We start from the raw sequence: 15,191 nt of genomic DNA on the forward strand, positions 1-15,191 counted from the left end.
TACACTTAAAGAATTTTTGAGTGAATTTCCAATTGGCTGGGCAGCTGACTTCAGGTTCGATTATCGTGTTGGAAACGACATAATTTTAAGACAAGCTCAACACCAAAAGTGTTCAAATCATAGCCCTCTACAATCCTCTAGTTGGGAGTTTTTCCATTTGAAGCTTGATTCAAGAGTTATGTTGGTTTGAAGTTAGAAGAAATGCATTTGTTCAAGTCATTCAGCTAGGCAGATTTTTGGTCATGACCTGGCATTTTAACAAACGCGTGGCATGCCAAATCTCTTGCTAATTTTAGGGCTCTACAAAAATGCTATGGGTTCAAACTTGATATGCTTCCATTCTTTGCCATGCCATCTATACAACAAGCCAAGAATTGAGCCATTGTGATAAATATTGAAACAATTACAAGCTTCCAAAGTCGTTGTTTCGTAAAGCCAAAGTCTTGCATCCGGCTGGGCACAATTTCAGGGCACGCGCGCGCATTTCTTCAAACAGGTGGCGGGAAATTTCTAAGGTCAATTTTAAATAGCTCCGAGCGTCCTCAAGGGTCAATTCCAGTGTCAAGCTACTCCTTTCCATGTCTTGTTTCCAAGAAGCCATGTATTATAGCAATTGGGTATACACGGACTAAGATAGAGGCACCTAAAGTCATGACCTAGTCAAGTCATGTCTTTGCCAAGAAGGTGAGGCCAGGCTAGGTCACGCGTGCACAACCACTATGCAGTGGTACATTACCATCTTCAAGTATAGTTTTGGATGACATGCCAAGCTTATCTCAAGGAGCTTCCAATACCAAATCTCATCCCTCTCATCTCCTCTTCGCATTGATACCAAAATTGAGTAAAACAATGAGCCATGGAGAGAGACAAAAGAACATAAGGTGAGTATGTCAGAATGCCTTTGCTGATGATACCTTAAGCCACCAATCGCTACAGTACATTGGAAGTGTCAACATGAATTACTACAAGTGGCCATGCACGAAGACTGTGACGGAAAGCTCACGCAAAAGTTACTCAAATCACATACCATTATTCATTAAGCCTTGAGGAAACACTATGCTACACTTGCACCCTATCATAACAACCATACACGCCCACCCACCATATAAATAACAAAACCCTTCACAAAATTCCACACACACTCTCATTCTCTCATTTTTCTCAAAGCATTCTCTCTTCACCCTCTTTTCTCTCGGTTCTTTCCCTCTCTTCCATTACTCACCTTCAAAAAGTTTGTTACACCTTGTAACAAACTTTAACAAACTCAATCATCAACCTCCATTACTCTTCCTCCTTCAACCTCCACCACTGCAACCATCTTCATCATCGCCATTAAACCTCCATAACCTTCACCTCCATCATTCACTTAGCTCAAGAAGTTGCAGTTGTCACAGCCATGGCTACCGGATCAACTTCGTTACCACTACTATGACTTCACTTGAAGCAATGCTCTACTCTTCTGCTGCTGCGTAATACCTCGAGTTTACTTCTCACGGTTCAAGCACCAGCTACAATCTCGATCCATCATCTCCTTCGAACGTGAGCTTGTGGAGTTCGGTGGCGCTTTTCTCATCTTTTGATTCAAGAACTCCTCCAGGTAAAACATAACACAAAAAACTCTCTCAGCATCATAATGACATGCATAGATCTTGCGCATCTGAAACGCGTTCATTGCTTGTTACGTTTATGTGAAGCTTCATCCATTCTTGCTCTTGATCCATACGAATCTGATGCTTATTTGCGCGTGTTTGAGTCAAGCATTTGAACGCTGAGAATGTAGGTCCGTTTCACGACACTTGAATGTTACTTTGTTAATTTTTGATTAGTTAGGGTTTGTGAAAATGATTTCGGTTTGCATGTTATAGCTAGAGTTAGACAAATCTAATGGAAGATTTAGAATCAGTGTGAAATTTGGAGTAGAAAGGTGTCATCTTTTTAGGTTTCTGGGAAATTTGTTTGTCGCCGCCGTGAGTGAAGCCGAGGAAGACGACCGGAGAAGGCATCTCCGGCGCCTGAAAGTCCATAACATCTCCCTCCATCAGCGCTTAGGTGGCGCGTTACAATTGGCTCGTATTCCCAGCTCTTTGGCCTTTTTGTCTTATTATCATCATTAGATTGAGGTGGCACGTTGTGATAGGATAGGGCCCTTGTTTTGTCCTTTAGTCGTTTAAAATAAGTTTGTCCAATTGATGTAGGTTCAAGTCACGTAGCACTTTCCCAATAAACCATAGTCTGAATATAATGAATGCTGACAAATAAATGAAATAAAAGGAAAATATAATGGATTGATGGTTGTTGGGCCACACGCACATGAGGCCTCGCCCTGTTTTCTGAATAGTACCCCTGGATTGCTAATGCACCGCATGTTTATGTAATTGGGCCCTGAGCGTTTTACTAATCCCACCCCCTGTTTGCAGGCCCAGTTTTGCTTGTACATAATATTAGTTCATTAGAAATTACTGTTGCACCCCCTGCAGTTTAGAGTTTAGTTTTTATTTTAATTTTTGTTTTCTTTTAACCTTTGTTTCATAAATCCTTTTTAACTCACATAAAAATGTATAAAAAATATCCTCGAGTATTTTAGAATGCGTAAATAATTGTCTTGATTTTTGTTTTTTTTTTTTTTGAAATTGTTTCCATACCTTTAATAAATCACCCTTTACCATAGGTTTGAACCGTTTTGTTTAATATTTCTTTGTAAATAATTCTCTAATAGACTTAGGATTTAGTTTTTAGTCTTGATTTTTGTATAGAATTAATGGATGTATGTGTGCTTGTGAGTATCATTTGGTTGCTATAATTCTCAATTTTATTTGTCGCATATTGATTTTCCTTTACCTATTCCATGTATAGTTTTTGTTAATAATTGTATGGCTTCTATTATTTTGAGTCCCTTGTATATAACACTTAGATTAGAATTTAGGATTAGTACCCCATTTCATTCTTTTTCTTTTCGACTTTTAAAATACTTAATAAATACCGATGAAGATCATACCGTTACTATATTTCATAGTAGGAAAGAAATGATTGGGGCGTAGGCCCCGATGTATGTTCTTTCCTATTTAGCGGAGAAGAAATGATTGAGGTGTGAAGCCTCGATGTATTTCTTAACCGTTGCTTAGAGAAACGATTGTGGCGTAGGCCTCGGTGTGCATTCTCTAAGTACTCACAAAAGAACTCCTTTTTGTATTTCCTTTACTTAGCGGAGAAGAAATGATTGAGGTGTGAAGCCTCGATGTATTTCTTAACCGCTATTTAGAGAAACGATTGTGGCGTAGGCCTCGATGTGCGTTCTCTAATATTCAAAAAAGCTCCTTTTTGGTATGATCTAAATCACAAATAAATTCCCTTTAAAAAAAACACCAACCAAAAACACTCAAAACATTAATAAATGGTCAGATTTAACACAAAGTAAGGAAGTGATGCGAGACCTTGTAGTGGGTTCTCGTCATCATGGAATTACCCTTAAAAGATACAAACCAATTCTCTCTCTCTTCCCTCTTTTCTTAAGGGCATTGTTATCTCCGCTCCATTGCATCCTAGGTTGTCCCCTTGTGCAAGAGCGCGAGCGTTAACTCCGCCCAATTAAAAAACACAAAAACAAACAGAAAATCGTGAGCCGAGCTACGGTAACTCTGATTCCTGAAAAGGATACGTAGGCAGCGGGGTAGGGCCCGTGCGAGTACAATTCTTTATTTTCCCTACATTTTGCATTCATTTCGCATTTAGACATAGACATAGTTAGACACCCTTTAGATAGAAACAAACATAGGTGGATACCATCGAGTACGATGGGCGTGAGGGGTGCTAGCACCTTCCCCTCGCGTAACCGACTCCCGTACCTTGATTCTCTGGTCGCAAGACCCTGTTCCTTCCTTTGTAGGTTATCTGATATTCCTTTCCCTTATGGGATAAATATATTGGTGGCGACTCTGTTCATTTTTCGCGAGCGTGCGACACAAGTGTTGAAAGAAAGGAAGTTGTATGCGAAGTTGTCCAAGTGTGAATTTTGGTTGAAAGAAGTCAGTTTTCTGGGACATGTCATATCTGGTAGTGGCATTGCTGTAGACCCATCTAAGGTAGATGCTGTGTTACAATGGGAGACTCCAAAGTCAGCTACCGAGATTAGAAGTTTCTTGGGTTTGGCCGGTTACTACAGACGGTTTATTGAAGGATTTTCTAAGTTGGCACTTCCGTTAACTAAGTTGACGTGTAAGGGCAAAGTGTTCATATGGGATGCACAATGCGAAGAAAGTTTTGTGGAACTGAAGAAGAGATTGACGACAGCTCCGGTTTTGACGTTACCGAACCCAAGAGAACCTTTTATAGTTTATTGCGATGCTTCTCTGATGGGTTTAGGTGGTGTACTTATGCAGAATGGTAAGGTAATTGCTTATGCGTCGAGACAACTGAGAATTCATGAAAAGAACTACCCTACACATGATTTGGAACTCGCTGCTGTTGTTTTCGTACTAAAAATTTGGAGACATCATCTCTATGGTTCTAGATTTGAAGTCTATAGTGACCATAAGAGTTTGAAATACCTGTTTGACCAGAAGGAGCTGAACATGAGACAGCGAAGATGGTTAGAACTGCTGAAAGATTATGATTTCGGGTTGAATTATCACCCCGGTAAGGCAAATGTTGTGGCTGATGCCTTAAGCCGGAAGACCTTGCACATGTCCGCTATGATGGTTAAAGAATTAGAACTGATCGAACAATTCCGAGATATGAGCTTGATTTGTGAAGTGACACCGCAGAGTGTTAAGTTGAGAATGCTTAAAATTGATAATGACTTTCTGAACAGTATCAAAGAGGCTCAGAAATTGGATGTGAAAATGGTAGACATGATAGTGGGTTGTGGCAAATCCGAGAAGAGTGATTTTAGGGTGGATGCGCAAGGAGTGTTGAGATTGCAGGATCGAATATGTATCCCTGATGACAATGATATGAAAAGGATGATTTTAGAAGAAGGTCATCGAAGTAACTTGAGTATTCATCCTGGAGCTACTAAAATGTATCAAGACTTGAAGAAGATATTCTGGTGGCCGAGAATGAAAGAAGACGTGGCACGATTTGTATATGCTTGTTTAACTTGTCAAAAATCGAAGATTGAACACCAAAAGCCTGCAGGATTGATGCAACCATTAGAAATTCCAGAATGGAAGTGGGATAGCATTTCGATGGATTTCGTAACGGGGTTGCCTAATATTGCGAGTGGACACGATTCGATATGGGTGATTGTTGATAGGCTTACCAAATCAGCCCATTTCATACCTATTAACATCACGTATCCGGTGGCAAAGTTAGCTGAGATCTATGTCCGAGTGATTGTGAAGTTGCATGGTATTCCCTTGTGCATTGTGTCGGATAGAGATCCGAGATTCACTTCAGATTTTTGGAAGAGCTTGTAAGAAAGTTTGGGTTCTAAGTTGAGGTTAAGTTCGGCATATCATCCTCAGACGGATGGTCAAACTGAAAGGACTATTCAGTCTCTAGAGGATTTGTTGAGAGCATGTGTTCTCGAACAAGGAGGCTCGTGGAGCACTCATCTTCCATTGATCGAGTTTACTTATAATAACAGTCATCATTCTAGTATCGGGATGGCACCTTTTGAAGCGTTGTATGGTCGAAGGTGTAGAACTCCGCTATGTTGGCACGAATCTGGCGAAGGTGTAGTACTTGGACCGGAAATTGTACGAGAAACCACAGAGAAAGTAAAGATGATTCGGGAAAAGATGAAGGCTTCACAGAGTAGACAGAAGAGCTATCATGATAAGCGAAGAAAGGAGTTAGAATTTGAATCAGGTGACCATGTGTTTCTAAGAGTCACGCCTGTGACTGGTGTTGGTCGTGCCCTGAAGTCAAAGAAGCTGATTCCACGATTTATCGGTCCTTATCAGATTTCAGAGAGAGTTGGTACTGTCGCTTATAGGGTGGCGTTACCGCCTAACCTGTCGAATCTGCACGATGTGTTTCATGTGTCACAGCTTCAGAAGTATGTTCCAGATCCATCTCACGTGATTCATATGGATGATGTGCAAGTGAGAGAGAACCTTACAGTAGAGACGATGCCGATTCGGATCACAGATCGCGAGATAAAGTCCCTTAGAGGTAAAGATATCCCGTTGGTGAAAGTAGTCTGGACGGGGACTACCGGAGAAAGCATGACGTGGGAAATGGAGAGCAAGATGCGAGACTCCTATCTCGAGTTGTTTGAACGAGGTAAGATTTTCGAGGACGAAAATATCGTAAGTGGGGGAGAGTTGTAACGCCCCAATTTTCGACATTTATTTATTACGTAATTGTTGGGTGTATTTGGTGTCTTAAACTGATATTTAATTTTTATTATATTAGTTTAATAATTAATTAGTAAATAGTAAAATGATTAATTAGTTATTTGGGCCAAGTAGTGATTTGTAATTGGGAGGGTGTGTAGTAAGCCCATTAGCAAATTAAGGATTAATGAGAGATTAATAAAAATAAAGAAAAATTAGAAGGAATAGTTTTCTTTTGGCAAAATTTAGAGGAACGTGAAAACAGAGAAAAAGGATAGGGAAAGAGGTAGAAGAACTCCACCATTGTTGAAGGATCAAAGCTCAATTCTAAGGTAAGGGGGGAGAATGGGTTCTCTAAATGGTGATTACAACATGAGAGGGTAGTGAGGGTTCCTTTCCCTCTTTAGGTTTCATAATTGACATGTTGATTCCTTCTTTGATGTGTGAATTGATTTGAATTGTATGATTGCCCTTCATGATTAATGAGTATTGTATGATTGTGGACGAAATTCTATTCTGGATTGATGAATTTTGGTGTGGTTTTGGGTGTTGGTTGAGTTGTTGTTGTGTTCATAAGAGGAACTGAATCGGAATGTGAAACTGTCCAATTTGATGAGTAGGAATTGAGTTGTTATCATGTTAAAATTGATGTAGCATAATAGGTTACTGAATCTAGATGAAAGGTGTGAGTTAATAGGTGAAATTATGATGTTTTAGACCTGAAATCGCAGACGGGAAGTGATGAAAACGAGTGAGAACGGACTGGTGCGAATGCAGACATGGAAAGACAATTTTCCTGTCAGTTTGCGTATGATACGCGTATGGGTTGAGGCCATACGCGTATGAGGGACACACCCAGGGGGCTATACGCGTATGATACGCAGCCCTGTCCCAACATAGTACAACCTACTGGTGGAAGGCGTATGGTACGCGTATGAGAGAGAGGTCATACGCGTATGAGAATGTGATACGCATATGGAGGAGTTTTTAGTGCAAATCTGATTCTGGCAAAACGCGTATGATACGCGTATGGGCAAGGGAGTATACGCGTATGGCTTAGCTGTACGCGTATGGTTACGCTAGTGTGCAGAATTTTCCATTTTTGTGATTTTCTCCTGATCCTTGAGTGAAATAAATACCTTTCTGAGTTACTTAAACTGTAGGACTTAGGTAAACATAGAGAGACTGTAAGAGTTATGCTTTGGACATAAAATATTGTGATAAGTTTGTGTTGACTGTTGTGAATGTAACTACAAAATAATAAAATTATAGTTGCATGTTGTTGAGCTGGTTGATAGCCTAAATGGAAACGAGTTGAAGGCTGAAGCCTTGTGTTGTTGAATTGTGTTGATTGGATGTCCATATTGCATACATATGTCGTTGAGGGCTTATGCTCTGTTGTTGGCCTGTATTGGCATTGTTGAAGGCTTATGCCTTGTTATTGCCTCTAATATAATGGCATCTGTTGAGGGCTTATGCTCTGTTGGTACCACATGCATGTAGAGTCGATAGTTACATTTTCATTCATCTGACTGGTTGTAAATGTCATGTAATGATGTTGTTGTGTGATTGATGGTGTGAGAATCTGTTTATGATTGTGTTTGTGTGTGGTGTAGATACTACTCCTTAACCATGTGATATTTCACCGTATATTTATTGAATGTAATTCTCACCCCTTTTCTGTTGTTGTGTCTGTGTTTCTTCGGGAGTACAGATAACCAGGTACCAGAGTAGTGCTTGGATTTCTCGAGTGTTACCTGATCGAGTCTTAGGAGTCGCTCTGATACGTAACACGGGGATGTTGGGATACGCTGTGTTTTGTTTTCCTTTCAGTTAAATGTTAAATTGTTACGTATCTTGATTTTGACATTATTGTTGGACCACCTGCTTAGTGGATATGATTTATTTGTTGGGGCCGTGGTGCCATGAGAATTAATAAGCTGTTTTGAATTCCGCTGCAGTATAGGATATTCTATTTTAATGAATATTAAATAAAGTGATGTTATTGTGAATTGTTTAGAAGATGTGACATCCTACTCGTATTACTCTGATTATTTATGTATTTATAATTCGTTTATTTTCGATATGGGAAAGTGGGGTGTTACATGGATCAATGTGCTTGGAGGTGTAATCTAAGAAACAATCAGTTGACCTATATGATCTTGACGATGACAACATTATAAGGTGAAGTTTTCATTCGAAGTTATGATCAAGTTATTATGCTTGGGAGGTCAAAATATCAAAACCAATCTCTTAACAAGAACACTTATGTTAAGCGGTGTTCGATGGAATCCTTGATTATCCCAGCCAAGCAATCTTTCTGATTTTATTAATAAGTCTTATCAATTATCATCAAATAAAAGAAGTCAAGTCTCATATGAAGTGTTGAATCATTGATATATCTAGTAAGAGATCTAGAGGTTTTAGAGTTCGTGAAAAAGAGAAAGTGTAAAAGCCTGCTTGATATGTCTCTAAGGCAATAGAGCCTTGTAAAAGATAGTACAAAAATTCTTAAACTATTAAGATAATATGCACACTCGCATAAAAGTATTTATAACCTCTATTTGATAAAACTCCATAAAACCCTTAGAAGAACCATCAATGTGCTTGTGGAATTGATAAAGGGTGTTCTTAAAGCTCTTAGCCAATTGATTAGAATAAGACATAAAGCTTTGTAATCCATCCATGTTGAAGGTGGAAGGCATGTCACTCCTTTCTTGATTCTCTTTGTGCCTAGTGCTTTTTGATAATCTTCTTATGTTTGCTTCGTTTACTTTATCGGAACAAACCCCAGCAGTGGTGTTACCTTAAAAAAATCTTAAGGTATTCAAGCACGTGTGGTAAATGAAGGTATTCTCAAAGTTAAGGGTAATCTTCTGAAATAAGGGCTTTTAGGAAATTGGAGCCAAAGTGTTTGAAGTTTGGTTTTGTCAAACTAAAGAATTTAATGACCAATGGGAACATTAAGCCAAAATGTCGAAGCTGGGCTTTATCGATCAGAGGAAGAAAAGATGATAAATGACAAGATTGGTGGAAATTTGGTCTAGTCGATCAAGGGTTGAAAAACAAGGAAAATGGTCAAAATAGGTTTGTCGACCAAAGGGAATTCTGGACTTAGAAGAATTCTTTTGATTTAATCTTGCCAAAAGGAAATGCGTCGAAGTAAGCCAGAAGCGAGAAGATTCAAATTTTGAAGTTACTAGCAGTTGCCAGCGGTTTATGTTTTGATTGAGCGCCAAAGAGGTGGCAAGATCCAGTGGAGAAGTTGCCTTAAGTTTCAAATATGTCCGTAGATTGTATCTAGGCAGTTACATTGTAAATACTATAAAATAGTAGTTTCAGTGTAGTTTTTTGTGTGTTCACTTGTACTAAAATCACTTGCCAAAACATTGTCATTCCGAGCGATAGGAAACAAAGAGTGAATAAGTGCTTAATGTACGTGAATCACCATCTTTATTTAAATGCAAATCATTTACTTTTCAATTGTCTCTTTTGAATACTTTACTTGCTTTCTGTTTACTTTTGAGCAAACTCTTTACGTTATTTTCTACTTCGCGTAAACAATTCAATACTCTTTGTCGGTCACGAGTCACTAGTCAGTTAGTTTATTGAGTCTTATTTCGTATGAAATCCGGCTGTCGGTCACGAGTTACCAGTCATTCGGTCTAATTGTAGTGTGGAAAACCATTATACTTGTTCCCTTATTCATAGAAGACCATTTCTCTTGATAAGGATTTCTACAGAACCAGTATAATATCAAAATCTTAACACATGTCTTAAAATCAACAGGTCGATTTTGCGAGTAACCCTTAGTTTTTAGAGCTTTAGGAGGACCAGCGGTTGTTTACCATTTTCCACAATAAACAGGTGGTCTCTGTATAGTTTTTTTTGGAAAATAAGTATTTTTATGAATAAATAAAGAGAATAATTATAATACACAACTATAATTTCTAGTTATTTGTATGTAAATAAGTAGCTATAGAATATAGGTAGAAAATATAATTTATAACTAGACACTGCTTCCAAGTAAAAGTGACAATAAATATAAGGGACAATTACACTCATCTCCCCTGAGGTTTGTTAAAATACCACCATGTCATACCCCAAAATTTGCCCATACTATTTCTTTTTTTCCAATTCAAATCAAGGTACAATGTTCAAAGACACCCTCTCCTAGGAGAAAGTCAATTGAACTTTGACCAGCCATAACTCCTATATAGAACATCATAAATTTTCCATCCAAAGCTCATTTTGAAGGAAATTTGATTCTCTACAATTTTGTCTCTCACATGCCAAGTCTAAAAATGCTTCATTTGAGAGATATGGACCCAAACATTATAGGTCCTTTTCAAAAGTCAACCAAAAGCCATTTTTTTCAAAAGAACACACAAGGAGCATGGAAATTTATTTTGATATGAGACCAAAAACACTGGTTAGAGGACTCTTTAAGATTTCTAAAAAGTCCTAGAACTCCTCCATACCTCAAAAATTGAAGGAGATAGGCCTTGTCAAAGTTGGATCATTTTGGAGGGAAAAATGTGAAGAAAAAAGATTCAAGATAAATATTTTTACAAAGAGGCCCAACTTTTTATGGTCCAAACTTGTTTCCCAAGTATCCAAGAGTTTCTTATCCAAATGCCACGAATTTGTACATTTTATTTTGATTTTATATTATTTTTTTATTCATTTAAAAAGTGATCTATATCAAATATTCCAAGAAATATGGGAGAGATTTAATTTGGATTTGATTTTCAATCAAATTCCATCCAATAAACACCATATATTATAGCCAATTTCGTGCAATGTGGTATTGATCATAAAAGATTGAAATTGGACCTAATATAGAAACTTCCATGAATTAAATTTTTGAGATTGCCAATTAGTGATTCTTGAAGATTCAAGTCCGAATAACAACTCTAATTCATTCTATTATATAAACTAATTATTTTCAGATCACAAGGTCACGAAAATTTCCGCTCTCAAGAACCCTAAACCGAGTTGAAAAGTGAAGAAAATTTCAAACATGAATTCAAGGTTGCAGGCCTAATCAGAGGCTTTCTCCAATCCTAATACGTTCCTTGGCATCCATTAAAGCTAACTGGATCCTTGCTCGACATCAACAACTCCAGAATTACCTCCACTAAGCCAAGAGCTAAGACGACAGAGGGAAGGTTGAAGACGATGACGCGTCGCCTCCCCATTGGCCATCTTCGCGCGCGCGTTTTTGAATTGAAACGAGTTGTTCCTGTGCGTTAAGACATATATGCTATCGTGCTCCCTCATCATCCTTGCCATCCATCTGATTCTCAAATCAATCCAACAGATCTCAGCCTGCCGGTCCACCATGAAATGCGCACGCGAGCCACATACGATCAGAAGTTAAGTTTTTTTTAATTTTTTTATTTCTAATTGCACAACTCAATTTTTTTGTTTTATATATATATATTTGTTTCTTTTCTTTTATATATATTTTCTTTTAACAAACTAGTTTTATTAAAATTCCTTTTTTACAAATAACATAATAATAATAATAATATTTATTTTATTTATTTTAATTAGCCTTATTTATTTAAATTCTTTTATAAAATCATAATTAATTTGTTTTAATTAACAAAAATTATGGGAATGCCTGTTTCTGATTAAATTTATTTTTCTACCGGTTTAATTAATTAGGTTGAGAAACCAGTAATTAATTAAATCGATCATTTATTTTTATTTAATTTACGCCCGAATCAGGGTTTGCGAGAATTAGCCATACACTGAAAAAATATTTCTTTGTGCATTTTTTCAGGATTAGCAACAGGGTTTACTCCGACTATGCGCTACGCCTTTTACAAAGCTAAGTCCTGACTTTATTTTCCTTTAAATGATCATTTGCCTTATAAAATTATTATTAGGATTAAACTCTCGAAAGTCAATGAACTCTTTTGCACTCACTTCTTTTTCTGTCTGCCTTTGCTTTGCCAATTTTCAGGGTTAACCCCGAGGCTACGAACCATATCAGATCAAATCAAAAGCTAAGTCCTATTTCATATTTATTTTAAATATTCATTCTATTTTATTTTGTTTCTTTCATCAAATTAGGGTTAGCCTTAATTGTCATTGAATTAGTCATACACTCACTACTTTCTATTTATTTCTCCCTTTTTCCAATTTTTAGGGTTTACCAACCGCCAAAGCTCAATAGTCGGTAACCCTAGAACCCTGATTTACTTTCTTTAATTATTACTTGTTTAGACCTGTTGCACTATTGATCCGCTGGTTTCTTTTTCCCCTTCCCCATATTATTGTGTGGTTAGTAATCCTAGGGAGTGCAAGCCGTTAATCAAATTAGAATCACCTAATTACAAGATAATATAATCAAATCTGATCACGTGATTGTTGCACCCACGCACTTTTTATGGTACCCCTCTTGTTGCCTGTTGCCTGTTGCCTTGTGTTTTTTTGCAGAATAGCCTTGTCCCTCGAATACGAGGATACCTCAGCAATGTTTCCCTCGGTTCACTCAAAGGTCATAAGTCCCTAATGATGCTGCCTTCGATTCGCCAAATATGACCTCGTCCCTCGAAGTTGCCTACGAAGTGCTGAGGTATCCTCTGGTTGCCTAACGAAGATGGCTATTCTGATCCTTCCCTTAGAATACCTGCCTCCTCAATGGCTAGGGACAGTCTTTGGCGAATGATAACTCGATGACCCGTTAACATCCAAACGAAAGGCTTCCTGCCCTCTTATGGCATGGATAGATCCTTTCACCCTAAAAGGCTAAAGAACATTTTTCATCTAACCAGGTAATTTGCCCCTAATTGCTTTGCTCTGGTTTAAAAATCTTTTTATTACACTTCATCTTAAAAACTTCAATAAGGCTACGCTCATTTACGAGCTAAAGTCCTTGTTTCTCTTCTTCTACATTTCTGAACTTTTGGCTTCAAAACTAAAGAGCAAAGGAATTAAGAGCCCATGGAAAACCATGGATGCAAAGGGTGCCTTACACATACCCTTTGCATAAATTACCCCCCGAACCCAGTTTTTTATTTAAAAGGTTTTTCCTGTTCTTTTAGCCTTTCTGATATTTGGATAAAATAAAAGTCGGTGGCGACTCTTGCTTAACCGCGACATTTCGATAAAGTCAGTTCACCGTATTACAGAACTGGCGACTCTGCTGGGGATGATTTTCTTATAAAAAAGGGGTTACCTTAAAAGTTTAGGAACACTTTAAATGTTTTCTATTGTTTGCTTTGTTTGTTTTATTTTTCAGGGGCGCTTTGGGAATTAAATGAAGGACGAATCCTATACCCGGATTCAAGTACACTTAAGATAGGAGTGGCATAGTCATGGCGAACTCTTTCACATATGTGGGAGATGAGTCAATATGAAGTTCACGCTTGAGTTAGGATACCATAGCCATATGCACACTTTTCTCAAATGAGGGGGGTCAATGTATGTGCCTGTGGGTGCGCCAGAGCTCAAGGACCTTTAGTCACCTTTAACCCATCCTGGCCTTTAGGAACGTAGTGGGGGGGGCTACTCTTGACAAATGTTGAGAACTAGTCGCTACCCGATGCTACAATTCAGATAGGTTTTCTCTCAAAGTATCATTGCATGGTGCAAATGCATCAAGTCCGAGGGTGCTTTAGAAGGGCTGACAATTCTGGATAACTTATAGAACCTGTTGCTGAAATCTCCTTATCCATAGAATTACCTTTGGGAAGGACACCTGATCATACTCCATGCAAGCCTTAAGCCAAAAATTGTGTGATTTGTGTGGATTTGTTTTTTTGTGATGCATCATGCATACATGCATTCATGACATGGCTAACCCATTTCAAGGAGAAAAAAGGTTTTTTAACCATAATTTGTTTTCTAGGTTATGGAAATCTTAGTCCGTAAGCCTTTCTTTCTCAACTTCAAGAAAGTACCTACTTCACTAAAGCTCTTATGTGATGATATTACTGGTTCTCTCGTCCTCACCGAGCCTCTCAACAAACTGATAAATCTAGTGCGAATCAAAGTGGATGAAGCTCTCCTCAATTCCATGATGCAGTTTTATGATCCTATTCTTCATTGTTTTACTTATAGAGATTTTCAATTGGTACCTACATTGGAAGAATTTTCTCATATAATGGACATCCCTATACCTGATCAAACTCCTTACACTAGTGAGGAAGGAGGTCCTAAGTTGGAAGACATTGCTGCTGCCTTACACTTACCAAGGGCAGAAATTAACAAGGTTTGGATCAATAGAAGAGACTATTCTGGGATACCTGTGGATTTCTTATACGAGAAGGCCAAGATCTTTGCTGAAGCTCTAAGCATGGATGCCTTGGAAAGTGTTCTAACTTTGTTGATATATGGACAAGTTTTATTTCATCGTTGCGACAAAGTTATTGATAGGGCTGCTATTAAGATCTTCCTTAGCAAGAACCCTATTCCTACTCTACTTGGTGATTTATTGCACTCCATCAATGCCAGAGTAACAAAGAGACAAGGTTGTGTCTTAGGATGCATCCCCCTTCTGCACAAGTGGTTTATTTCTCACTTGCCTCGGTCAGTAATAAAGAATGAAGAAGGTTTGACTTGGATTCAAAGAATCATGAAGCTTTCTTATGATGACATCATCTGGCATCAAAAAGAGTTCGAGGGTATCCAGTTATTTGACCGTTGCGGAGAATTCCCTAATGTACCTCTTCTTGGTACCCGGGGGGAAACACTTACAATCCTATCCTCGCTCGACATCAGTTTGGTTTTGCTTTGAAAGATAAACCACGTTCCATATATCTTAGTGCGGAAAATTTTGACTACGACTCCGATACCTCCGGAAAAAAGAACCGTTTCATTAAAGCTTGGTACGAGGTAAGAAAGGTAGGTGTAAGAGATTTGGGAACAAGGACCTATACTCCTTCAGACCTCTACTTC

This window comes from Vicia villosa, linkage group LG6 (assembly GCF_029867415.1).
Source record: "Vicia villosa cultivar HV-30 ecotype Madison, WI linkage group LG6, Vvil1.0, whole genome shotgun sequence".
Taxonomy (NCBI): Eukaryota; Viridiplantae; Streptophyta; class Magnoliopsida; order Fabales; family Fabaceae; genus Vicia; species Vicia villosa.